Source organism: Bombus terrestris, chromosome 3, assembly GCF_910591885.1.
Source record: "Bombus terrestris chromosome 3, iyBomTerr1.2, whole genome shotgun sequence".
NCBI lineage: Eukaryota > Metazoa > Arthropoda > Insecta > Hymenoptera > Apidae > Bombus > Bombus terrestris.
In genome coordinates, this window is record NC_063271.1 from 3571858 (window position 1) to 3599638 (window position 27781).

The following is a 27781-nucleotide window of genomic DNA, read 5'->3' on the forward strand; positions in this document are numbered from 1 at the left end:
TTGTCGTTCTCGAATGAAAAGGAGCGGCTCGATTACCAGCAATTAGATCATCGTTGTTGCGCGTACAGACATACGCGATTAGAAACGAGACAGAAGGAGAGGAGAGATTTGCGATAAAATAAAATTCCATTTTGGTGCGAAGAGAAGAAGTCAGAAGGAAAATAACAACTTCGTTCGTAGGAATTTTGTTTACTCGAGCAAAATTTTTAAGTATTGTCCGATTAATACTCGCCGATCGAATCTCCCGCTGCAGCTCTTCTCTTATACAACGTCATTTATTACACAAGCGAAAAATAGCTAATGGAGAAAATCAATGAACTCTCGTTATACGAATCCTTACTGTACCACGTTCTTTTGTTTCTGTAGATTGGCACTTTTTCCATCGTCGTTGTCGTATCTTTTCACAACTTTGCACTAAGTAAAATTTTGTTATAGCGAGAGAAGGGGAGACTATTTTATTACATGAAATCTATCGGATTTTCTTGGTGGAAATTCTCCTGTCAACGAGATACTCACAATCGGTGTAGCGTGTTGCATCTTTCTACAAGGTACCGCACCTGTGGCTCAAACGACCTGTTGTCCACGCACACGCGGTTACTTTACATAAGATATGCGCAAGCTTAGGCCGAGCTGAAAATAAACTTGTCGCGATTCGACACGTTCGATCGTGACGCTACGCTCGTTGTCATTTAACCTGATTTTGATCGGCACGATTCGCGGCTCGCCGATCAAGCCAGCTCGAATGCCTCGCGTGCCTTTTCCGCGATAAATCTCTTCCCTATGATCGCGAAATTATCCGACAAGTCAACGAAACTGGTACAACGAGATCAAAACAAACTCGCGTTTCAACAACAGGGAAAAGAAATCATATCCGACCTTTATAATATACTTCAAAGTATACTCGACGAACATCTTCCGATAACAAATTGTTCAATATTTTAATCAAAACACGACAACATCTATAATCGCGTACAACGTACCATCTTTCGTCAATTTGCTTTTTAATTATCGTCGAATTAATCCCGAATGAGAATCGCGTTTAATCGGAACAACGGAGACCAATCCACGAAAAGAAACGCGGTGCAAATAGTGGATAGATTCCTACCTTGATAATGTACTTGTAATTAGGCTGCCGTGTTCCCTTACTCACTCATACACATGATCGATCAACTATTTTCGATAAAAATCCAAACAGAGTGAGTGTTCGGATGGATTTTTGAGTTAAACACACTCAGATGCTCGTAAATGACGTATTTGAATATATATATATATGTATATATAATTGGTATAAACATTTTACATACATTCATAACGACCATAACAGCATCCTTCTTACTTTCCATGAAAAGAATCCTTCTGAAATCAGATTGTTTGAACTTAATCAACTTGAACCCGAGTAACTTGAACAGTTCGAACGAGACTTAAAAGTATAAGAGCGACGGAATGTCAGGAAATAAGCTTGAGACAACGTGGGAGAAAAAAATGTTGCTGCTGGCGACAGAGGCCGCAAAAGTTACACGCTCCCTGTGCACGCTAGATTGTACGCTCCGAGCGGCGAGTGTTGACACTCACGGGGAAAAAGATAAGATAGCAACTGTTTTACCAGCCAATCGCCGCTTCTGTGCGTCGTCGTCTACGTCACTGTTGCTAACTGTGGTTGTGTACACAAGTACACAGGTCTGTATTCAATTGAGATTTCTGCTTTCCGAATAGTGCGATCTCCGGCTGAAAACGTCGCGAAAACAAAGCGCATCGGACAAACACTCGTTCAAAGAAGAATTCCACTGACCAAGCATAAACGATCGGCCCGAACGGTAAAATCCAAAATCGCGTTACCTCGCCGCACAGGGCGGAAAGAATTTTATCGCGAGTGCAGAAAGTGACGCTGCGACATTGGAAAATTTATAGGAAGATAGCGGGAGGAAGAGAGGTACAAACGAACTCGGCCGAGAAATTAATTGAACGAGATAGGGGGACGGTCTGTTGCTTCAAGAAGGAGGCATGACCATCCTTCGCGCGAGAATCTTTTACTTTGACCACTATAGTCCGACTTCGAATACAAACTAAGTCGTACAGAGAAACATTTATTACCATAAATTAGATAAACACAGGAGAATTCTACGAGAGAGTTTTCAATTCGTATAAATTTAGTGAGAAAAGGAAAAGATAGAAAATCTAGTTAAATTGGAGACAAGAAGCTATCTATCGAAACTTTTATGTTTTGATATCTCGTTTATCGGACGCTACTTTCTCTGCAACGTAACGCATTGCATTATCGTTCGTATTTACGCGCATACAGCAGAGCACGTGCATTAACAGTGTACGCGCGTAATGAAGGCATTCGTGCGCTACGCTATTACATCCTACGTTAATGTACGAACAATCGTAAGTTAGCATGTTCACGGTATGCACTTGTGCTCGTTGGAAATTTTGCATACTGATACATAATAATAAGTACTAGAAAATTATGGCAATTAACTTGCGACCAGTCAATTAGCTGTTGAAAAACGTTGACATTCCTTGTCTGGTAGAAAAAAGGAAAAGGGGAGAAAAGAAAGGAAATTCGTATGGTAGAACGATTACAGTAGCGAGAAAATATGGTAGGTATGCATTCCGTGCTGATAAAACGCGCAGCTTTCACTATCAATCGCGGTTACAGTACGTAACCAGAAACCAAAGTGTCGGAGGAAATAAGTAAATACCACTAGGCCTCTTAACTTCGTCTTATAAACAAGATTACTTCCAGCCGACTACAGATTTGCAAACAATTACAGTGTAAAATACATCTTCGATGCGTTATTTCTCGCAACCTGTTGCACGCCATGAGCCTCGAAATTTTATACGGCTATTTTATTAAAAGATTGATAGTCATAAGCAAAGAAATGCCAATTCAAAAGGTAGCATTTGTTCGAACAAAGAAATTATATTTTCGAGATGATTAAGAACTGTGCGAGTCGTAAAGCTGTGCGTAAATTATAGTCCCCTCCTTGTGCGATCTTTGATTTATCAGTTTTATTTCATTCGAAAGCATTTTACGACTGGAAGGAAAGAAAGACACATAAATACATAAAAGTGCAGAATAGCAAGACGAATGTGATAACCGCGTGGTCGCGATAACGGCAAACTTTTGGCTTTCTAAAAATATCCTTAGCTCATTGTAAACTAATGACGAAATATCTACTCCTCTGTACCTCGTGTCGTCACCTAAACTCGCCTGTGATATAATTCATTTGACCCGGTGTGGCATTTTATTTGCTAACTAGATATCGTTGATGAAACTCGGCGCTCGATTTTTGCGGACGCTAGAGTTATAAAATACGTATCTTATTTCTTACGAATCATACATGTATAATTTTATTGAAATATAGCTGTAAAAATTTTATATGGAAATTTTCAGGAAATTTCAATTTTCGCTAATAAAGAATTATGATATCATAAAATAAGTGATAATTCAAACTTTAAGGATTACATTCGATTAATGGAAACGAACAATTTTAAGACAGTTACAGCGCCTTCTACATGCACAAAAAAGTTCACTTTCGATAGAGTTAGGGACATCTATTTAAGAGGAATATTTTCTCCCGCCATAATCAGCGAGCTTTGATTAGCCTAAAAAGTGTTCCGATAACGTAATCAAGATCTAACAACGTGAACACATTCGAATCCCACTAATTCGATGAAAACGATATTAATATTTAGTAGACCGTTATGATTTCAAAATACGTACAAATTATCGGCTATAGTAAACATGCACTTACATTAATTCGCGTTCAGTCAGATCATGCTCGGCCTTGATAGTTGTTTGACATCGGTGGCTCGAGCGAGTACCATTGACTTCTGTTCGATGACTATAAAATTCCTAGACACGTATTACACTCGTTCACCCACATTCGCGTCAATTTCGCGGTAATTTTTATGGGAAAAGCGAAAATTGTCGGCAAATTTTTCGAAGATTCGGCGTATGGCCGATCTCGATCGGAGCGCCGCTTCGGTGCTGCCACCTGCACGCTGTACGGCGACACTAGACCCCTTCGGAATCATGTGTTCGTTCAGTATATTGCGGCCTCTGCTTGCGTACGGTTGTTTATAAGAGTATGACAATTGGCTGTCTCGGTGGCGCGTTTCGTCTTCGTAAAACGAATCCGTGATTTCGTTGTGGATTGTGGATCGCGCGTATACCGATATAGCGTGTGGTGTTCGACGTTTCGTTTGCCGCGGGCAGTGCACATATTTACACCACGTTTCGTGGAAAAAGGGCAAGGAAAAAGACGAAAAAGAAAAACTTGGCGGATAGAAGTGCGTCGTCTTCGCGCCAGTAAAGGCGTCCTTCCGCGTTCTATCATACGTAGACGAGCCGCGCGGCCAATCGTGCGAGTGGAGTGATTTTATTTTCCAACGAGTAGTGCCTGACGAAAGACGGAAATAACTGTTAAGTGAAGTTCCTCGACTTTTCGCGATCGGTCAACGAAAGACCCGCAGGGATGACGAGGTAGCCCCCCATCCGCAGGATTGGATTACCATGCTGGACACGGCCACGAGTCGCAGGTAACAGAGAACCGTGTGCGCCCCGTGTGAAGACTCCCCACTCGCAGCTTCTTTCTCTTATCCTCTTCTTTCCTTACTTTCTTCGCTTCTCACTCTTGTCTCCTCTCTTTCTCATTCGGTACACACGTTGCTTTCTCTCTCTCGTGATCACGAGAGAGAACCGGCGGGAATAGTGGTGCGATACGCGGTACACACGAGCGAATAGGACGGTTTCTAGCAGGCATTCGCTAGAGTAAACGATTGGATGAGCGCCAGCTGCTCAAAGGAAATTCCTTTGACAAAATTTCTTGAGTGTCACTCGATCTATACGCGCGCGTGTAACAGCACGATGGTTTAACGACAATACCGATGCTTCAATGATGATTATATTATGTTATATACACACACACATATGTATGTGTATGTATATATGTATATATATATATAATAAATTCATTTTCTAGTAGTTTTCTGTACTTTAGCGGAAAGATCGAATACTTAACAATAAGAAGGGCGCGTGTCAAATCTCTTATTCATGAGCATTATATACATATTATATGTTCATGAATAATACTACATAGAGGAAGTGATAGCGCGTGCGAGGCCCCCTGACGCGGGTAAAGTGCATCGCGGCTGCTGCGACGACGTGTATAACGCGACAACGAATTTTTATGGAATGCTGACACGCGCCTTGTGATGGAAATCTAAAATTTCTTTGTGCTCCCGGGCCCGTCATGTATTTCCGTAACGTGTATACATCGTGTTGACGCGTCTCTTCTACGTCAAACGTTCGTTCAGGAAATGAGCTAGCAAACGATTCGTGATTACGTTGTACAGTCTGACTACTGGTATTTTCGTTCTGTTGTGTACAAATACGTGTATTTTTACCACATATATGCACGTTTAGGAATGCTGATTAATCGCATAGCGGTAAAAAGCTTCAGCAGAAAAAACATTTTAGAATACATATATATGTATACGCATCCTCGTATTGGAAGGGTTCGATGTAGTATTTGCTCTCTCTCTCTCTCTCTCTCTCTTCCCCTTCTCTCTCTCTTTCTCTCTCGTAATCAGCGTATCGAAACAACGTATTTTCGTCGCTTGGCTCTGATACACGAATCTCTGACGTATAAGAGCAAACGAAATCAAGTTGCGGCTGCGACGACGCCACGGAACTTGAGAAATATACTAGAGCGACAACGTCTGATGTATCGCGTCCCAGGGTCCACCGTATTCTAACCGTTAACAGTTTACTTAACGAGCAGATAAGAGAGAACGTAGAGGAAAATTTCCATCGAGGCTTTCCGCGTTTCAACCCGCTCGTTTCTTCGTGCACGGTGTATCATATATATATTTCTGCTCTTGAATCAGTTCTGGTTTAGTATGTAACACAGGTGTCATCGGTTTGTTGACTGTTTCTCGTTCGTCGAAGAGGATTCGAGGAAGATTAATATTTTTTCGAATTCACACGTGGCGTCGCTACGACCGAGTTGAGTCATAGTCGGTACTTTCGGACGTCAAAAAATTTCATTCGGTTGGTTATCGCTGTTTGCGCATGGTTTTAGACGACAATTTTATAGGAGTTAATGAAAATGTAAACAGTGCATGTTACACGATCCCAAACGATATCGCGAGCGTCTCGAAACGTAATTTGTGCCCCAATAAATCTTAAACTTACGTACAATGTATATCGACGCGATTTCGTTCCCGTAATGGGACCGTGAAATATGGAATCGAAAAATATGTAGGTCGATTACCGACTTTTCTGCGTCGGTAAATTCGCGTGTATTTTCTCGTTCGATCGTGTGTTCTACTAGGCGTGGATAAAAAACGATTTTAGCAAATGGAATAAATTTATGATACTAATACGAAAATGAGAGAATCTCGGTGTCATGTTTTCTCCCGTTCGATCAGCTTCGTGGACGCTGGTAATTCGAGAAAATAAAATTCGCTTGGAAGCTACGGAGCAAAGGTTGCCACGATAAATATTGTCCAGGAGAGATGCTCGCCGTTGTCGGCAACCAAACAATAGCTTTTCATCGTACGCCGTTCAAAAGCGACTCGGTGGAACGACCGTACCAGCAGAGACATTTAATGAACTTAATTATTCCGAATGTCGATGCTTAACCTCTTTGTTGACCGCTATACCACTGTTAAGCTGCAACATTGTTAGACCTCTCAAACAGGTGGCCCTGCTAGCTCAACCTCAACTTATTGCTACACGCGTTTCCACATCGAACAAATCTTACTTATTTATTTTCTTTTTAATAAAATTACTCGGTTATGCGAAAAGAAACCGGGCCTTGAAAATGTTCAGTATTTTCCGCGCTCGGTTCTCCAACGTCGTTACGCTTGATTAATGTTCCGTGCATTTACATTTCATTTAATGCAAAATCGCTTTTACCGCCGAATTACTTTTTACTTTTTGCATAACAATATCCGTACATGAGTGTATGGTCATGTTGCGAAGAAAATTGAATAAGAGAAGAGCTTTAAAGAAAGAAGGAAGAAAGGAAAATAGGACACGTGTAGCTGCAGACTGGTGACGGGAATGAGTCCAGAAGAAAAACAGTTGCGCTTAACGAAGGAGGATTAAAACCGGCGAGACACCTGTAAAAATCCTATCTACAACTCTATTCAAGTAGCTCACCATCTCGGTTAACTTTACTCGCTCGACTTCATCGTGATACGAAGTAACGACACGGTTCACGCGAAGACGTGAAACAACATGTGGCGCGTAACAGCGCGAGCAACTCGTCGCTGCGTGCGTTACGCTGCGCTCTCTGGTGTGCGCTCCGCGTGCCTACTCGATATTTTATAATGGGTCTTCCGATAAAAATGCCACTTGTCAGGCCGCGACTGTTTTGCATAATTTCAGTTCAGGATACACGCGCGTAAATTGCGAGCACAGGCAATAAATCTTGAGAGAAACCGCTACGCTTCAGACCCGTGCCTTCTCTCTCTCTCTCCTCTCTCTCTCTCTCTCTTTCTCGTTAGCTTCTGGTCTCCCTTTATATCTCGATAGACGAGATAGTGGCGCGATGCAGATGTATGATGTTCGATATATCTAATGGCAATTAATGCGAGCAGTTTAATATCATCGCACAGCATTTGTATCCACCGGAGATATCCGTTCCATCCTGCTATTCTCTGTACTCACGGGCATAAGTAGTTCATGAAAATATTCGAACACTTACAGAAATTTTGTACGAATATATGATGAGTGTTATACATTTTTTAATTTCAATTTAAATTTAAGTTTAAATTAACAAATTGTAATGAGACTCGGTTATCGTGGTTGTATTGATAAAGTTTGAAACAAATCTGAAAATGTATATAGAAAGTACAAGATATTCATAAGAACATTTCGTTATTTATAAGAGTTGTTTACAAATGGGATAAAACTTATCTATAATTCTATGATTAGCTTCTAGCGAGAATTATACATAATTCCAAATATATATAACGTCTAATCATATCTAACGTGACAGCAGAATTGAAAAATGGCTTCAACTTCCAACTGCCTCATAATCGCCAATCATATAACAGATCTCGATCTATAACGAAGAAAGAAAGAAACGAAATCGCCACGGTGAGACATCGATTAACCTGACAGATTGACATAAATAATTCTATCTTATATAGAATAAAAGGTGAACCGATTCCGTGTTTCTAGTTGAACTGAAATCTTATTGTATGCGAGTCGAGCGCGCGTACGAGTGCGCACGGCCACGATTCGAGCGTGGAAAAAAAACGTGCTTTCTAATTAATCAGTTAAGCTAAGTATTCGCCGTGCTTAATGGCCGTAATTAGCGCTATATGCTTCGCGCGAGCACTGAAATTACGCGATTGACCTGTGCCAGTCCGTTCGGGAGAAATTAATAAAACGTAGAATGAGCTAAGCAGTCATGATTGCACAGTTTTTACGAATCTTTCGGAGTAGCCAGTTCCTACGCGATACCAGCGTTTTTTCTCTGACTTTTAACCCTTGGCCGATTCGACGGGATAAGAGGGATTCGATGTTCTTTCCAAGTTACATGTAATCTGCTGCTACTTATCTCGTTCTATGTATAACTTAATTATTCACTGTAGAACACGACGATACGTTGTATCTCATTTGAAGAGTTTATCGATGGCAAAAGTAGCCCGTGAACCGAAAGCTTTATGAAAATGGAATTTTATCGTTATCAAAGTCGAAGTCATGGCTGGTTATGCAATATTAAAGTCACTTAATGTTCGCGTGTTTTGTTTACACTGTGTGTAACGCAGGTATGTAAAACACTAATGAAATCCATAATGTAATCCGACGATATCCTTCCAAAGTATTACACGAAATAATACACAAGCTGACGAATATATTTGGACATTTTATCATAGACAGATTTTATATTTATATAAATATTATACGTGTTATGTAAAACGTTTTGGAATTTTTAATAAACCAAGGTTATATTGGTCAAGCTTGAAACCAATCTAAAAAAACGTATAGGAATTACAAAATATTTATCGCAAAGTGTTAGTGAAATTTCAAAATAATATATATTCGTAAAAGATATCTACGCGTGTTCGAATACTTTCGTAAGTCTATGTATATCCAATTTAGAAAAAAAGTCCTTGATTTAAGATTTGTATAAAATATTTAGAATGTCGTATCAAAATAAAAAAGGTAAAAATACGAGAGAAATTCCATAATTGCTCGTTCGATGATTTTCTACGAGTGAAAATTCCATTGATACCGTTCTCTCTAATTAAGTCGTCATGCAAAACAGTCGATGGAATGCCGCGATATTGTTGGAAATGTAACGCTAAAAATTCATGGCCTGAGATTAATAAATATTCTCGATTCCGCGAGCACGGTTACTTTTCAATGTTACAACGATGCGCGGTGTCTTTAATTTTCGGTTCAGCGGCTTGCGTGATCCGAGGAATATCAAAAGCGCTGCTGTGTGTTGTACGGCATAAGGGTGGTTGAGTAATGACTAACGAGTAATGCGCCGACATAAGTAAGCATTAAGTAACGAGTGGCACTCACACGTGCGCGCGTGGTCAGCACACACTACCGAGGACGGTGTACGGGTCCGCAGTGTGTACACGAGAGATTACGAGCACGGTTGTCTCGGCTGATCATGATGTTCCTTTCATTCAGGCCCCGATTAACGATCTGCAGATGTATTTAACGAGTCTAAAAGCGGCACTGTGGTTTACCGAGCCGCTCTCGACCGCTTCGACCCCTTGAGCGCCTCTTTTCGTTGATCGAGTGAAGATGATTTCCTGAAATGGCCACAACAATGGAAATTCTATTCTTTCTCTTAATTCATAATTTATCGCGAATCCTAAATTAATTCAAATGCTTACGATATTGCGTTTACACGCACGACGCACTGAATCGCATTTATTAAAATTAAAAGGTCGTTGAAACAAAACGAATTTCCATCGTTGAAATGAAACGAAACGTGATAGGATTCGAGATTAATCGTAGTGATTATTCGATAAGTTTGGCAAACGTCCAAACGTGTACCGTCGAACGTTTCTCTTTGCTTGGGTAGAAAAACTCGCCGTGAAGGTGGAGGTTGAGCTTAGGGAAGAAGAAGCAGAAGGGGAGAGACAAAAGCAAAGTGGGAAGATCGGCGGTATCGGCAGCGATCGCCTTGCTAGCCTGGAAATCCAGTTACTCCAGCAGGGGCCTCGAGACAATGCGCAGAGAGCAACCCGTGCAATGCCGCCTCGGGAGAGCTGGTTGGGTGAGCGCGACGAAAATAACTCCGGCAGGAGAATATTACGGCACTTTGCAATGAGGAGAGACCAATGAAAAGAGAAGAGCGGCCACGCAACGTACGAGCAAGGAAGAAAGACAAAGAAGCAAGTTAGGCGGACGAGGAGAGGAACACGGATGAAAGAAAGAACGAGATACAAGACCGGAGAAAAAGAAGAAAAAGAAGGAGGGGATGATAGAAGGGGAGGGGGAGAGTGGAGACAGAGAGAACGGAGAATCGCGTGTGCGTATATGTGTATGTGTGTGGTGCATACGTGATAAGGAAAGACAAGGAAGAGTGACGAGAGCGAGAGAGGAGAGAAGATAGATCGTCGCACGAATCGACTCATGGCGAACCATTCGAAACGAGCGACCGGCGGTCGTCTTCTTTTGGTCCGTGACGCGATTGGCCGATCGGCCAATGACTGGTTCTCTCGGCACTGGACACTGGACTATGTGCACTGCGTGCAGCAGCAGCAGCACCAGCCGCCCCTCTTCGCCGCCTCGAGTGCGCTCGCGACTCGTGTACAGTGCACTTCATTGACGGCCGCAAAACTGGTCCACTGCGAGCCGCATAAAACTCCGTTAGAACCAGTTCCATGCGAAACGGTCTTAAAACCCCCAATCCGTGATTCCCTCGTCCCCAGGGGTTTTCCTATCAAACGAGAAATTTATGGAAGAAATCGTCTTCTTCGTTCTTTCTCTTTCTTAATAAAAACGAATACGAAAAATCAAAGATCCTCTAACTAATTAGCGGATATGAAATTGAGCGCGAAGTTCGAAAGAACTAGATCGAGACGCGAATCGCTTTTAGAAACGATATATCGCATATGGTTCGAACTTCAGGACGCCGGTCTTGCATCATGACGGATAATTCGCAATGATCGGCTGTGCGCGCGTTAAACATACTTCTTTTTTCTCTCTTTCACGCACGTATGTACCATTTAACTTCCACGAATACCGGGAAATTCTGGTGCTGCCAGTATGTCTGCCAGTGCGATCGGTGGAATCCGAGCTTTCACGGAACATTCCGAACGGCCCCGATTCCTCGAGTTTGCTGGACGCGCGCGGCGTGCGCGCGAGGCCAGTCCTATAAAACCGTAAACGTCGATTACGCAATGATGTAATATAATAATGGATATTGTCTCGGCAATGGAGATTCCGACAGATAGAGTTTCTTATTGCTTCGGTGAAACACGCTCACAATTGATACTCGGCCGGAGACGTATGTCAGTCATGCTACATATACTTTGATTTCTGCGCTCTTTTTTCTGACTGCGCGGGCGCATGCGCGCGTGCTCCTATTCGTGGGAGATACATGGTGGAACCAATTTACTTTTTGCCGGTGTATAATGAAACCGTTGATGGTTATGTTTGGTAATAATTGGGTAACAAAAGTGAGCGTAGTAAAAATGGAAATTGGCGCTACAAGGTAGTAGGATAATGCAGTAATTAAAGTAAGGTAACAGTAACGTGTATTTTTATTACGCATTATGCAACCTTGTGCTTCTGGTTAATTCTAGCTGACGGGACATCGTCCTGAATATCGTTTGCAATTCCAAACTCGGCTCATCTCGTGTTTATTTCAAGCCACTTTAACACGGCCTTAAAATTTCGTTCGCGCATATTTCGAAGATGTTGTAAAAATTATAATTAGATCTACTATAGAGTTACTATAATGTCAGAAGTCAGTTAGACAAAATGGCGTGCCCTTTCGAGGAGCGAGCTGTTCTTAAGATTCGTGGGTTATTTAAGAAGTAAAAAGGTAATCAATAGAAGAAGAAGATCGCAGTTTGTTGAGATCTCATAAAGATATGCTTATTCATCCTAATGGTAGGTTGTCGACGTGGACACGCCTCTATCAAAGTCGTCGGTATCTACAAAGAGGCTCTTCGAGATTTTCTTTCCGTTCCCACCATTCTGCGGCTGACGAGCAATTCTCCCCCTTGTCCCTCCCCTTCGTTCCACTCTGCGTTCGTGAAACGAAGAGGACAGGCTATCAGTAGCAGTAGTAGCAGCCGGGGCCGGGGTACCTCTAATATTTCACGGAAGCCAGCTACGCGGTTTGTCGATGTTATCGCGTTCGCGATGCCGAAGGAGCCGATTTTAACCGATACCTTTTTGTTACACCTCAGCTTCGCATTAAAATAAATATCTTCCAATGGAATAGAGCGAGAAAGTTGGAGACAGAGGGATGCTGGAGTAAGCAAAAGGAGGAGGGAAAGGGGGAGATCAACGACCAAGCGGTGGGAGATCATGAACGAGGAGGAAATAGCAGAAGAAGGGAAGGAGAGGGCAAAAAAGGAGAAAAATGCCCGGGAGGGAAAAAGGAAGAGGAAGAGACGAAGAAGAAAAGTGGCGAACCGGCTGGCCGCAACGAACTTGAAGTAAACCAAACCTACCGGTCCTACCGCTCGCGCTACCACTACCACCTACCGAACTATTACCTACAGCAGGTCTATATCTGGACTCTGCCTCGTCTCCCTTATCCGATGCATCGCATCGTGTGCCAGAATAGTGAAATCACCTACGTTCTATACCTTTCACGAGGCCATGTGGGTGTTCCGTACTCATCGCGATGCTCATTCAGTCGATTCCTTTTGGGATCGAAGCATAACCACTACGATACTCGTTCCTCTCTTACAGAACGATTAAGTTCTAATTTCTCTATCATGAATTAAGAACTCAGGAAGAAAGAATCTAGAAATAGATCCCAACAATGAACTGGCTCCGCTTGAGCTGTGTAAAATAAGGGATCGGTATTATTTAAGAAAATAAGCATGAATGCGTTTGAATGCAGTCAAAGGTCCAAAGGAGGCAACTTCCTGGCCCTGAACAATGGAGACCCGCGTTAAGAATAGTTGGTCCTTGATCTGTTAGCTCTAGACATCTCCGAGACTGTCCGATGCTGGGTCCAGTTTTTATCGAAGCTTGACTGCTCGTAGAAGGTGGAACTAACCGTCGCCTCAACCTGTTCCAATTCTACTCTAAATCGAAGCTCCGTGTATTATCATATCTACGTTCTTGTAATTCCGATATCGACGAGCCCGCTTATCGCGCAGCTTCGATACACGTAGTCTATCGACACGGTTCTTATTCCCAGATTACCTCTTTGATCCGCGTGTAAATCGAAGATGCAATTGAGCGCAGCTTTTTCTGAGGGTCGCGTGGCAACGCAGCTGCCTACTACCGCTCTAATTAATACATGATCCTCATTCGCGGTGTTATATAAACCATGCACGAACACGGGAATATGAAAGGCAGGAAGAGCGAATAAAAAGAACGAAAAAGAGAGAAAAAAGGTGAGAGCAGAAAGAAGTATGGCATGAAAAGGAGAGAGGAACGTGTCGCCGTGAGCGCGCTTTTGCGTGAATCAATCGATTAAAATCGTCGACGTGCCAACAGCTGACATAATCCGGCACGTATGGGTCAGCCGATTAGAAATCCGTAAGTGTCGCCTTAATTGACGCGATTACATTTACGAGCCCCGCGTCAACATGACCGCTCTTAAATGAACGTGACACGCGCCAGCCAGGTGTGTGTTTTCCAACTCTAGAACGCAAGCAGAATTACGCGTTCCACGTTCGACCGACAGAGAGTTCCGGAACGATTGGCTACGTGCTTTTTGCGCTTTGTTGATCGACCATTCGGAGAATATGTAGTTAGAGGAATTTGTAGGTTGTGTAGTAGTTATGGATGAACAACTAATGCTCTTAGTCGAAGTTGAACGTTTCTTTTTATAGCCACGCCGGAGATAAGGATGCGACGAGGAATTCGATTGGAATTCGCTTTTTGTGAGGCACCTCTATGTTAGATCCATTTGTTTATCATTCGAGAGACTCGAGAAATTAGGTTCGACAAAAGTCTACTTAGTAACGTGTAGTCTTTGCGGTTGTAGAGAACGTTGCGGTTAATTTAAGAACGATATTTAATGATAATTGAGAAATTAACATATCTGTCGTCCCGTTGGTATGTCGTCGCGTGTTATACTTGAATAGTGGCTCTTGCGATAATTTCCTTGTGACGAGTTTCCCGATCGTTGCCTATGTAAGTTATTCAGTACATGTATATTTATTCAATCCTTCGTTTTATAATGCTGTTAAATATGTATCTTTTATAACTGATTTATCTTATGCGAATGAAATACGTACTAATTCCTCGACTGTTGTAACAAATATTAACTTTAGGAAGAAGGAATTTGTCGAAGTAACTCGTTATCGATCGACAAGTCGACTCCAAATCATCAGATTTTTTTTCTTTTTTTCTCCTTATTTAACGATTACTCCATGAAAATCCAATGTGAAGATAAAAAAATGAAATAAAACAAGGATCGCCTTATCATTGTCTTGCAGGTGGCTGTCAGAAGTTCAGGCTGAAAGCGCGAAGAGTATCGATTGGCAGCAGCATGCTCTCAATATAGCGTTCGAGTATCGACGATCTTCTCCCTGAAGTTACTCTGCCATGTTGCTTAGGTAAGATTAACGAAATGATTTTTCCCTGAACAACACGTCGAGCAACACGTGTAAACGACCTCGTCTGAAACGTCGATGAGAAGTTGTAGTTTATCATTATCGTGGTAACTGAGACAAGCGCGCCTATGTACTCTACATTTTTCTTTCCTGCGCTACTCTTTCCGCCTCGTATCTCAACGTGAACGAAGACGATGATGAAGAAGGGTGTTAGCTATTTGAATCGTTGCAATTATAGAGAGTCGCGCGATTCAATATCGCGAGGAACGACACTGCGACAGATATTCTAAATGCGTGTTATCGTTTGTTGGCGTACTATTTTAACGTGTTATCTTGGTCCACGTCCGCCATGGAACCGCAAACACACCCGTTCGCTCTCTCCGCGTGCAGCTTTCAGCCGAGTACGCTTGAACCCGCGACGCGCGAGTTCCGCCAGCACTGCTGTATTGGTACGCGAATGCGACAAACACACGCTTAATTCGCTCGGAACGAGTGCGATTGATATTCAGATGCAAACAGGGCAGGAGACACGAGACCGAAGCAACGTTAAATGTCGCTTTCATTAGAATTAATCGCCGTGAATTTCGTTTAATTTGAACGTAAGACTTGATCTTTGATGTGGAATCTCTGGTCATGGTACAGAATAACAGAGAGATTAAACGATCGTAAGTTTCGATGTCTCAGTAAGAAGATAAATTATGGAAATTATAGCTAATCGTAAGAATTATTTGGAATTATGGAAATTTGCCTATGGTAAAATTATTTCTTATTCGATCCTCTTCGCGTTGTGGATTTATCGGTTCTTTGTAAAATACAATTTTTAAATTGCCGATTACACATATTACTTTATAGTACTTTTGCGTCACCCTGTATTGCAACGTACTTCTCGGAACAACGATTAAATCGTTAAACAACCGCGGTTACATCTTCCTATTTACAATAATCGTATTAAAGTTACATATATACGGCCCGAGTTTCGCGAAGCCATTACTCATTTTTCCCTTTCAAGTTTTTCCGCGGGCAAATATCGCGGGTCACCGCTGAAACTCACGTGGCCGGCAACGTGATAAAAAATCCGAATGTTAGGCTCGTTATGTCGTTACGGCAATCGTTAAACGCAACTGTAAGCGTGGCAATTGCGCCATTCTAGACGAAAGGTTACGGTCAACAGGAGATTTAAGGTGATCGAACTTGGCCAGTTGCCGAAATAATCTTTCTTTCTTACGGTCGACGTTGACAAACGAAAAGCGCGGCATGAAATCGCGAAATCGTGCGAGGAACGCGTGTTTTCGCGCGATCGTCGCAAACTAGCCCGCGTCGTGTAGGTTCGTGCGACGAGGTACGAAGGGCCTGGCGGCGATAAAACCAGTCACGAACATTGTACGCGGGGAAAACATACGATAGCTACTTCTGCAGAATTCTGTCGTACGCGGTTGTATGGTACGCGTGTGTGTACTCGTGTGCGTGCATTACACGGAAGCACGGAACAATGCGGTGCCATTCATGGTAAAAGAAGAAGCGGTTGAATCACCCGCCCGCTCGGATTCTACAGGCTTATTCAAACGACAAGCTCCCGGAATAATCGAACGAGCCATCCGTAGATCGCGATACGAGATTCTTCTGATCTGCCGTACTCCTCCATGCTTCGATAAATTCTCTTTCGCTTCGAACCGCCTCGCTCGTAGATTAGATAGCTCCATTTCACGGATGCTATAAGCCTGTTAGAAGATTGGTAGGTTTCCAGACGCGTAATTGCAGCCACGCAGAAGGCGTTAACCCTATGGAATCGTAACGATACCAATTCCGGAGCGAATACGAATTTATATGTAGAAACGTCAGCTTGTAATTACGGACAGGTAAGCGCGCCAATCGGAAAGCGAGAGAGAGAGAGAGAGAAAGGGCGAGAGGAATGGGTTCTCGGTGGAATTTACAGAATTATAGCAATTTATACCGGTGGCACGCGCGCTCTCCTCGCGCCTGCATAACGATACGTGTCCGCGTCCCGACTGATTTACAACGTTGTTGAATAATTATTTAGTGAAACGTTGCTCGTGTACGCGATTTCCCCCGTGAGTACAAGCCGACGATTTCCTATTACCTATCCCGATGAAATATCGCGTCTCTGTTAGGCCCGCGAGGAAACTGCGAAATCGTGTGTATTTGCTCGGGCTCGGTAGTAATAACATTGCGGTCTATGACTGGAAGAAGGAAATAGTCTCTCGCGGAACGTGTTATAAAGTTACATGCCGATCACTGTAACGCGATACATTGCATCGGTACGAGAAACAGTAGTTAGAGATCTTACTAAGGGGGCAAGAGGAATAAAGGAGAAAAAAAAAAAAAAAGAAAAAAGAACAGCGTGTGGCGACGGTGAAAACGGCATTGGATCGCCTCCTTCGCCTCTGCTGATCATAAAATTGCATCGTATTCTTGCTGGAAAGAATATAAAGTGTAAAGATTATAAATGTAGACTGCATGGGAAAATATGATAAGTTTAGTTGCGTTGACTTCCTAATTTTGTTATCATTTGATGGCTACAAGGCTATACATTACTGTACATAGTATAGTTACATTTTAATATTCGGGCACGGCAATGTCACTATATTTACTGCTTTATATAAGAGAGGATGATTTAAATACGTGTTGCTCATTGCACGAGCCATTTATTTCGTATAAAAACAGTTTTAACAATTTGTGATTCGTTGACAAGGCACTGGACTTTAGAACTGCTCTCTTATGAAAAATAAAAAAATATGACCCGTCTTGTTTTTTCTCCGTAGTACTCAGTTAATGTATTGGTTAAAGTTAACCTGTGAAAAAGCCAGCTGTAAAGAAGCAACGAGTTTTAAGTCGATATCTCTGTTTTGATTTGTCGAATTTTTGTTCGGACGATCAAAAGTAACGATACTGTCAAGCAAGCTCGATCGATTTTATAACATCGCTGTTTCATTCTTTCAATTTAAGATACCCAGCGCACGGTCGTTTACCATTATCTCCTGTAAGGCTGCCGCTTTCGCCAGTTTTCGCGTTTCGTTTTCGTACTTTGTGTTTTTCAGTTTTCGTTCATTTCGCTCTTTTTCCGTTCTTTGATCTCGCGGATTTTTGATACGACGAATTATTTTTAGATGCGTGTGGTACGCGATACACGCGAATTTGCTCAGCTTGCGTTTGCATTCCACTGATAACGACCAATCGATGATTTTAAACACGAGTTTTAATATATTTGTGGAGAACGAGAAAGATAAGCGGAACTGTCCATATTTCAGACTCAAGGTGATTTTTCCTTTTCTTCTACTGTTTTTTTCTTTTTTTTTTTTTTTATTTTTACTAGGAGAGTTCGGTTCTCTAATTTCGCAGTGAAATTCATCCTGCTCGATAAGATTGAGATACGATGCTTGCGGTGCTATATCATATTTCCCAGCACATGTGCTTGTTCGTGGCACTGTTGCCTGGAAAATCCTTGTAATCCCCATAAATTATAACAATATAACAAACGAGACCGTGAACGTGTCTCACTTACCTTACGAACAATCGCCAGATAAATGAAAATTTCTCGCGACTCGTTCCACTGTATGTCGAATCTCGCTATGTGTATGTACATACATATAGCCGGAGCATGAATTTCACTTTGAGCAGACTTTTCGCGAAATATCAACTTTCACTTATCCTTTAACCCGTAGACACGTACCTTTTCCAGTTAAGTAGAAATAATTAAATATTAGGTTGTTCGAAAAGTTCGTAGCTTTTTGATTATTGATATATTCTATGTTTTGTACGATATACCTATGACGAATTTTTGCAAGATATAAAAATTCCAAGCTTAGGATTAGGAGTTCAAATTCTCAGTTAAAATCTCTCTAAGCTTTTCTTAAATGTAGAATAAAATTCTCGCAAGTCTCACTTTTATCGTCTTTTTATTAGAGCTTGAAACATTTGAAGTCTATTAATAGACTTCGCGCCAATTTTTCCAGCTATCACCAGAGTCAATTCCAAGTACTCTATTATCGGTTAAACTGTCAATCAGCTAGACGTTTCAGCTCTTGATCTGTCCATCAGCCATTTTCATTCTATTCGTCGTCCGATGAAATCAGCTGGCAATTAATCAGGGAAAAAGTATTTGGAATGACGACCACGTCATTATATGTACTTACTACCGCTGTCCGTGCTTAATCATATTCGTCAATCTGACTCCCAGTGACTTACGCGTACACGTGTTTTAATCCAATTACAAGACACTGTTACATGCTGCCGCTGTTATCTGAGCCGTATGAGAAAGTGACATATTTACATCGTAGTTCCCTTCGTATTTGGAATTCACGCGCGCCTTGCTTTTCGTTCTTTACGTATGTACGTCACTGTTTGTACAGCTATGAGTACCTTATAACGTTGTTGAAAATACCTGTTTTACTTTTAAAGATATGTATTTTTATACCATTTTGCCCGCTCATCATTTAATTAAAGACAGTCAATTAAATATCAGATAAAAAGAAGTCAGCTTACTAAGAATTCTATTGATAGCTCGGCACAATACATCATCGTTTAATTTATGCCTATCGATGAGTCACATTTTATTAGCCGATATTAAACAACATAACTCACTCTAGATTGGTTCCATCTAGCTCCGACCTCCGGAAACCGCTGCAAATCTCAATCACAAGGAAACTAAACGAATCAATAACCTTACCGTAGGGTTAATCGAATTATTTTCTCGTTGCTAATATTTCTTTTCTTCTTTTACCGCATTTAAAGTAGCTGTATACATGACTTTCTCGTTCTATCGGTATTATATTACAAACTTAGTTGCCAACACAATACAACAAATTTTTCCGTAATAGGCTCGAGATCGAGTCTCATGATGTCGACGCTTGGTTGACCCAAATGACCACATCTTACCGATATATTTTTGCGTATCGTGTGTACACCATGCATCTTCTTCATCTTGAAATGTTCCACGAATGTTATAAAAATCTAATTCTAGTTATTACGCGTACATAAACGTCATTAAGTAGTATGTGGACGACGCGAGTAATTCCGGGTCGCGTTGAATCGAGGGAATTACGGGCGTGTAATTTTGGATGTTTGCCAGTGTTTCGCGGCCAAAACGAAAACGCCCGCGTGCGTGCGATCCGCGCAATATCCACGCAAGTGGGTCGTTAGAGGCAAATCGCGAAGTCCGAGTGAAATTAAAAAAATACGCGTAGCAGGAGACCATCGAGCGGCTGTCTGCCAACTATTTCGTCGGCACGTGAATGTTTACGACTGCTTCCCGTTTGATTTGCATCTACATTTCCTCGATTCTCGTCTCTTTATGTAAACTGAATTTTGCTTTGAACCATCTTCCATTTTATAGCGCGCGTGCATCCGATAAGGAGGACGTAAAACCGTAGCGATTTATAATCTGTGAATTGTGGATTTGTTGATGCGACTATGTCGACTAAAGAAAGTTATTATATTGACGTTTGGGATGCTTTGTGAGTATAGCGAGATTCGTTTAGCGTCAGAACGAGGAGGATTGGATGATAAATTTGTCCTATTTGGCTGCTGCTACTTGCGCGAAGCTCTCACGTGGCGTATGTTATTCGCAAGAATTTGCTGTTTTTTTACGGCCATGCGCTCTATTAAACCTTGCTGCTTGGACGAATATTTTTCATAAAATGATCTTTTTTTACTAGCTGTTAATCCTCCGTAAATCCATGACCGCTCTATTTCGTTTCATGTGCTTTGGCTTTGATGTATGAGACGTATACTTTTGCGTTAAAATTTCGCGGAAATATGTCAATACAAGTGCGTTACTAGAAGACTAGGAGAAGAATATAAAATTACGTTTAAATGATAAACACCTTTGAAAAATACTATTATCGATTAATAATGTACTAAAGTAGTAAAAAATTAAAATTGCATATCCGCAGTATCGAGCGTAAGAGGGTCAATTAGGAAAATAAATGACTTCTCGGTAAAATCTTTCGTCCGGTTTCAAGTAGAACAAAAATTTGTAGTAATTAATCGTTCGATGATTCGTATTAGTTAGCCGATCAAACTTCGAGTACGTTTCCCAGAAACAAGAAGGAATCGTATAAAAAGTGAGTCACCGTAACGTCAAGATAATCGTAATCGCGAATGCGATAAACAGAGTCCAGTTACTCGATGGCTATTCATAGTCGCGTTCTTCGTGCGGAAGAAGTTTAATGTTTAGTCTTGTACACTGCAAAGACACAGTCTCTTACGCAGTGTCTCCTCGTAGGATAAATAGATCGTCGAGCGTACAGTGTACGGCTATTCAATTATGTTAGGGACAGATTTTAACACAAACTGTTTCCGACCATTGCTGCATGTTTTGGGCAAGTGCCAGCTTTTCGATGCACGGATACGTATCGTCCAAAGCAAATCGTTTCTTTGTCTCCAAAATTACACGCGAACATCGTTTATGATCTTTCTTTGAAGATAGTCCGAATTTTATGACTCGTAGATGAGCAAACTTTGTCACGTTGCAATGGACACGTATCGTTTTCACACGCATACGGATAGAAATAAACAGATAAAAATGCAGATATAATAATACGATAACGTTCTTCATCGGATATGCATGGATCGTACAGGTATACGTTATTGTTGTTAAATGAAAGATTTTGCAATTCTATTAGCATCGTAAGAAGGCGCGACTGTCGTGATTATATCGATGAAATACGAAAAATGTGTATTGAAAATGAAAAGATATTTGCTGCAAATATATACTTAATAGCCATGCTAAACGAATAATAAATGTTAAAGATAGTCCCATTGTATATCGATACTTATTAACGTAATAAATAGTTAATTGTTTAAATGTTGTTATAATCTCTATGCAAATTTTCAGATATTTTTTAGACTCTATCAATAATGATGATAGTCAGACCTCAGTAACAGTGCTAATGAAACTTCAATATGTTTTGTATAATACAAATAATATACATATTCATAAAACATGTCTACAAGCTGTTCGAATACTTTCGTGACTCTGTGCTTACCTAATCGCGAATACGCGAAGAATTGATTTCTTGCTTTGCCGGTAACAATAATAATAATAATAACAACAATAAAAAATTGTTTATCCGATTGTGTATACATTCTCATATAATTTAATAAATTACTGAAACGCACGTGATACGATCGCAAGAAAAAAGAACGCTTTGCATCGACTAAAACGACCCTCGGCGTTTCTGCATCGGTTACACGTTGGTATCCGCATGATCGCCACGTGCCATAGATATCCGTGGTGCTTACTTACTTTCCACGGAACAAAGTTCACGTGGCGGAAGCGGCGACACTCGTTAATCCTCGTTGAAATTCATTCGCGTTGACAACTCTGACGAAGATATTCGCCGACTTCTCTCACACCTCGCGATTTTCCAGATTCTAGAATCTCTTAGCACAAACCTGATTGTTCCAGATAAAAAGCTAATACGGTCGTTAAGAAGCGCGATATAAGAAGTGTTGCAAAGAATTTTGCAGTCGACGCGGTCGTTTCTTAACAAGCTCGTAGAACGATCGGTCGGTTTATTGGAGCAACGTAGCAGCAATGAAACATAAATTTCTACCTAGCCGCGCTCCTCGTGTTTCTGTTATTCGTGTGTGCACAGGGCCGTATCGTCGAAGTTGCAAACTCATTAACGCGTATAATCCGCCGTTTCCCGATTACGGAATCCTCTTCCACGAGATCCTCGGTCGTGGCACGTATAAGCGTCTGGAAAAAAGTAACATTATTAATTCAACGTCGTATCGACTGATGTGATACGACGACTTTTTGTTGCAATCACCTTGCGTTTAAAAATAACCTGTCTATTTTAAGCTCACGTAACATTTCCGTCGTTATCGAGTCGGTTGTCGGACTTTCCGGGCAATTTATTTGCGGTGACGTTCGCTTTTATAAGCACGCGAATGCATAATATCGTTTCCTTTACTTCGACAAGTGACTACGTGTTTGCTGAAACGATTGTAGTCCAATCGCTTTTCCGCATTCTTCGCTCGATAGTTTTCCAGGCTGGCCGATCGAGTATCGTCGATCGAGAACGGAAATCGATGTTAATTATTTTGTCGTTGTTTCGGCGCCACACGATTATAATTCTCTGTGCCTTGAATATACTTGACCCTTCGCCTCTGTGATTTATTTTAAGAATACACGTGTTTCTTTCGAAGTTTCACGCCTGATACAACAATCGCAAATATATTATGTTCGATCGATTTTCTAAATTGGAAACGAAATACGAGTAAGTAAAATTGGAACGAAAGCTGGCTATACGCTACTGACTAAAAATGCGAAATTATTACGCGTTAAATAGAACACAATGATTTTTAACAAAAAAAAAAAAAAAGAATTTTTATTAATTTCAGCATATGGTATACTTAGCAGGATAAGCGTTATAAGGCAAGAAATTACATTTCGAAACTACGTTAAATGGATGCGGGTCTGACATCGCGTGGATTAACAAGAAAAAATGAGCAAATTCTAATTATATAGGCGCAATAAATAAACCGATTAGGAATCTTTGATTTAAAGAGTAATTCTACTTTCTGAAAACGTCAGTTTTATCCTATAACGAGTATAGATTCCGTATTAGGAGACAAGAAGTAGCATCTTTAAAATATATATGTAAATGGATGCGGGCCTGAGATCGCGCGAAACTGGATGCTCGTAACATTTAGCAAGACTTATCTCTCCAACATACTCCGTCGATTAATTTATTTCACGATTCACGTGTAATTCGTTACATCCTCCCTAGAGAAGAGAATCCAGTGTTTTTCATCGCATCCACGATTGCATAATTAATCGAAGAAGCGAGTAAATTAACAGAGCCAGTCGGTAAGACCTAGCAATTAGAGGTCTTCTTATTTCCCCCGGATCTATGTTTTTCGTACGCGTGTGCTCATCGTTTTTGATTTATACAGGCTCGTCTCGCGTAAATGGCTGACTATTAATGTTCGTATTTAATCGAACAGACGCGTATCGCTCGTTTATCAAGTTCGCGGACGTCGATGCCTCGATCGAGCCCGCACGATAATCGACCTTCTCTTTTCAACGTTCGTTTTTTCGTTTACAGGCAGAAAGCTACCATCCGCGGAATTCGATCCGCGTCGAATTGACACAGAAATCGCAAGTTAACGCGAGACACTTTATCGCAGATCGCAGGCGAGATCGTCGACATCGGCTCGCGAACTAGACGCGTTAACACGAAACGGAAAGACTCGTCAATTAGTGTCAGCGACGAAAAGATCTTAACGCGCGCCGGTATTTAATATTCCGCTATGAAGTACTAATTAAACTAGCGTTCAAGTTAAGTCGTGAGATTCCCGTAATTTACACCTGCTGCCGCCGAGATAATGGGTATACGCGTACTTAAGTGCTCGGAATGCCAGCCACGTGCTTCCATCTTTAGCTTTTTTTTTAGACACGATAGTGAATAGAAGAATTGTTTTTAAAAAGATAGACTTAGCAACGTTTGAAAATTACTTTGTTCCGTATCGATGGTTTTACGAACGATATTCGTTTCGATTTTTACTTCGGTATGTCTCGTTAGTTGTTCTAAATGTTTCTTATTTATCTTATCGCTTTTATCATGGTCTCTCTTCTCTCTTTTCTTTTCGAGAAAATTAATTCAAAAATGTCCATTGCCGTAAGGATTAATTTAACACGTGTGACGGTAATTCGTTACGTATACCTGTGGAAAGTGCACTTATCCTACGCCTACGTATCGGCGTTCATTCTATTTATGCGTACTCACTTCGAATGTCAAAGCTACGTCGTACACGAGACAACACCGCAAAGTTGCTGCACACAGTACTGCACATGCATATTCGTGTTATGGCGGATCGAAGTTTATAACGCAACAAATACCACAAGATGTTACAACGATTATCCGTCGGAACTTGTGAGAACGACGCACGAGCAGTTTCATACGCAGCCTGAGGGAATCCGAAAGAGCGAGGAGGCTCTCGATTCGATCAAAACACGCTCGCCTGTATAACAGTTTGTTTTCCACACGTGATACGTGTAATACGGGTTCTAACGCGCCTCGTCTCTACAGTATATCGTGTTACAAGGGGTAATTGAAGAACGATATGCATATACGTTGTACGAGATGTGCACGCGTGGGCATTGTCATTATCGCAGCCACACAGTACATACATTAGAGTGTTTCGTGTCGATATAATATATCACATTACTACTGTAAACTGTTCAGGGGTGTGGCTCTTGTTGGTCACCACAGGATATCTCGATATACACGCGTCCAACGTCGTATCGTTTACTGCGATTCGCGATGCGTTTATAGTACTTTCTTTTTTCGTTTCTTCGCTTAAAATTGTCTAGCAATGGACTCGACGCTCAACTTGCATTAAACCGTGAGTCATAAGGAATAACGATTAAGTCTCATTCACAAGGAAATATAGAAACTATACCGGTTTGATCGAGAAAATTGCTTTATTAATTTCCTTCGTAACACGATGATATTTCAATTTCCATTTTATTAACGCTAAATACTGTCGTTGCTGTAAATAGACTATATCGAACGTTGACAAAATTAAAGTGGAAAGTATTACAAATAAAGAGTGCAACCAAGCCAATTCCACGTAGAGTCGTGAACGATTAATTTGCATATATGTATATACCTGTAATTTGCGATCACGATGATCATCGCATTAAACGGTCGCATTAAACGAAGTCCTTTTCGGAAAGTTCGATCTTTCACCTGGTAATCGATTCCTACGCGGGATGATTAAACATCGAGGCTGTTAGGAGACGGTGGAAGATCAATAGCGCGTTCGTGTAGGCCAGAAAAGCAAGCTGCAGGCTCGGAGAGAAGAGTTATCACTGTTTATCTAAACGATATGCACCGCGAATGTTGACCCTGGGTTGCGTAAACGCATGCCTGACGCATACCACCGGCCACAGCACGCCGATTTGACTTCCTGCCTCGATTCCGGCCGTTCGCGATCCGCTTCAACTACGATCAACTTTGCGCAAAAGGTAGTGGAAACGCGTTAGAAAGAGGACCAGTTCGTATGATTCCAAGATTCCATTAACGAGACGTGACATAGAGACGAAGAAGTGTCACGATGGAAATAGAATAGATCTTACATACTTGGCTTTGCGTGACGTCTATCGAAGGATGTCGGGCTTAAAGATGTCAACTAGTTTTTTACGCTTGGATCGTATATAATTGTCGCTCGAAAAAGAACGCGTTCGTGGGTGGAAAGTAAATTCGAAGCTCGGGTAATAAAACCCGAAGGCTCGATGGATCGGTATAAAAATCTTGGCGATGTTATAATTTATTCGTTTCGTGCTATGTACGGTAAGACTTGGAATGGATCCTTTTCGATTTTGCGTGGCGTATTTGGAAGAACGTGGCGAGTTTAAAAATATCAACTAGATTTCTGGAATTGGATCACGGTAATTGTTATTTGTATAAAGACTCGTTGATTTGAGAGTAAACGATAACGATATTGCGCAATAAAATCAGGCCAAATTTAAAGATAGTGTCACTAAGCGTTTGAAAGACGTATCGAGTTATCTTAGGTAATCGAAAAGCGACGTCATTGACAAATAACGTAAGTATGCGGTTCCACGTTGCTATTCTTAGAGTTTTATCGGACTGAATTTACTTTACGTATCAAGTCCGCGTTAAAAAGAACGTGTTTGCTTTTTCGGTCGACTATGGGAACGTAACGGTCTCGAGGTGAAAATAAATTTGGCTGGAACGATCGTGCTATTCGCGTGACGGCGGCTTTTTTCGTCTACTTTCAGACACACACGATCGTGTGGTCGTCGGTAATTTCATCGTTTAACAAGGAAGTTGGTTCACGTAGAAGGATAGTTTTGTAGGTTTTAGCGTGAAGTTTCCGATGGTTTGAATGTATCGAGACAGTTTAATAGCTAGGTGGGATTTCTCCTATCGTCGCTTTACGATACGACGAGCAACTCAATTAGAGAAATACGATCTTTGCCAGCAAATATGGGCGTGACGTCGTTTATGAAATCATGGTGCCTTAATTATTTCAGGACATTGAACCGTGTACACGTTGTATCATATTCTGGTTATCGAGCAATCAAATTGCTGTAATAAAAACAATCGAAGTAAAAATATCTGAGAATTTATTCGCGCTTCCTCTTGGAATTTTCCTTTCCACCTCTGTATAGATAACTGCGTAAGGGTTTTTCACAATTTTAAAGCAACATTGTAGTTGATCTTTTATGATCCTCGGTTAAAGCTCGTTATCAGCTAAACTACTATAATGGAAGATGATTTTTTCTCTTTCTTAAACTCCTAGGAATAGATTTAACCTTAGAACGAGACAAAAAACATACCAGTAATTAGCGATTGAAAATTTGGAAAATTTCACGAGGCACGTCGAGAACGCGTATTACCATGAATCCTATCCGTACGTGTTAAACACGCTAACGAGATGCTCCAACAACACCTGAAAATAAATAGCACCATGCTGACGCGTCGTTCGTGAAAACTATCCACAACCACGTACCTACCAGTACCTATCCAACTATCGTCTTCGTTTTTACGACATTCATCGTCCGTACCGTGTCCCCTATCGTTAATTGAAAAAACCTCGACGGGGTCACGATCCTATCCGCACTTTTCAACCATTATACACGATAAAAATCATCGGAGAGAAAGCGTATGTGTCTCTTGAACGGATGATACATCGACGAAAGCCAACGTTCCGGCTGTATCCTTTCGGAGATGCGTGTAAGCGATTATTCAACGAGGTCGAAAATTTCCAGCCAAAGTATAGAACGAAGCACGGAGCTACAAGAGGAGTTGCGAAGTATTTTCTGCACAGTCGCCAACGTGGTTATCTTTATTATTATCGACGATGTTTAGCGCTAGATATCAAGTTAGAATTATATTCTAAAATACTTATCGAAGATTTCGATGCAGACACGCAGAGCTGCAGGTGATTTGGTTACTGTGAAAGGGTGTCGCGACGTATTTTCCGCGAGTTCGCCGATATTTTCACCTGAAGATTTTCACCACTGATTAAACGTTAA

At 41.3% G+C, this 27781-nt stretch overlaps 1 protein-coding gene and 1 long non-coding RNA gene across 5 annotated transcripts in view; one reads left to right on the forward strand and one right to left on the reverse strand.

The window, feature by feature from the left end:
* The window catches only part of LOC125384709, a 121467-nt gene extending 120004 nt beyond the window's left edge, over nucleotides 1-1463 (reverse strand). The window contains exon 1 of the long non-coding RNA XR_007223414.1: nucleotides 1305-1463. This is a non-coding gene — a long non-coding RNA (uncharacterized LOC125384709). The remainder of the gene's footprint in view (nucleotides 1-1304) is intronic.
* LOC100647330 (receptor-type guanylate cyclase Gyc76C) overlaps nucleotides 1-27781 on the forward strand; it is a 75854-nt gene that overhangs the window by 2892 nt on the left and 45181 nt on the right. The window contains exons 1-2 of one of the 4 annotated variants that reach the window (XM_048404292.1): nucleotides 4039-4545; nucleotides 14629-14748. The gene's annotated coding sequence lies outside the window, so the exon portion shown is untranslated. Of the gene's footprint in view, nucleotides 1-4038; nucleotides 4546-12138; nucleotides 13724-14628; nucleotides 14749-27781 lie in introns of those variants that run through there. The other 3 variants (XM_048404294.1, XM_048404293.1, XM_012320682.3) reach the window with 3 other exon arrangements.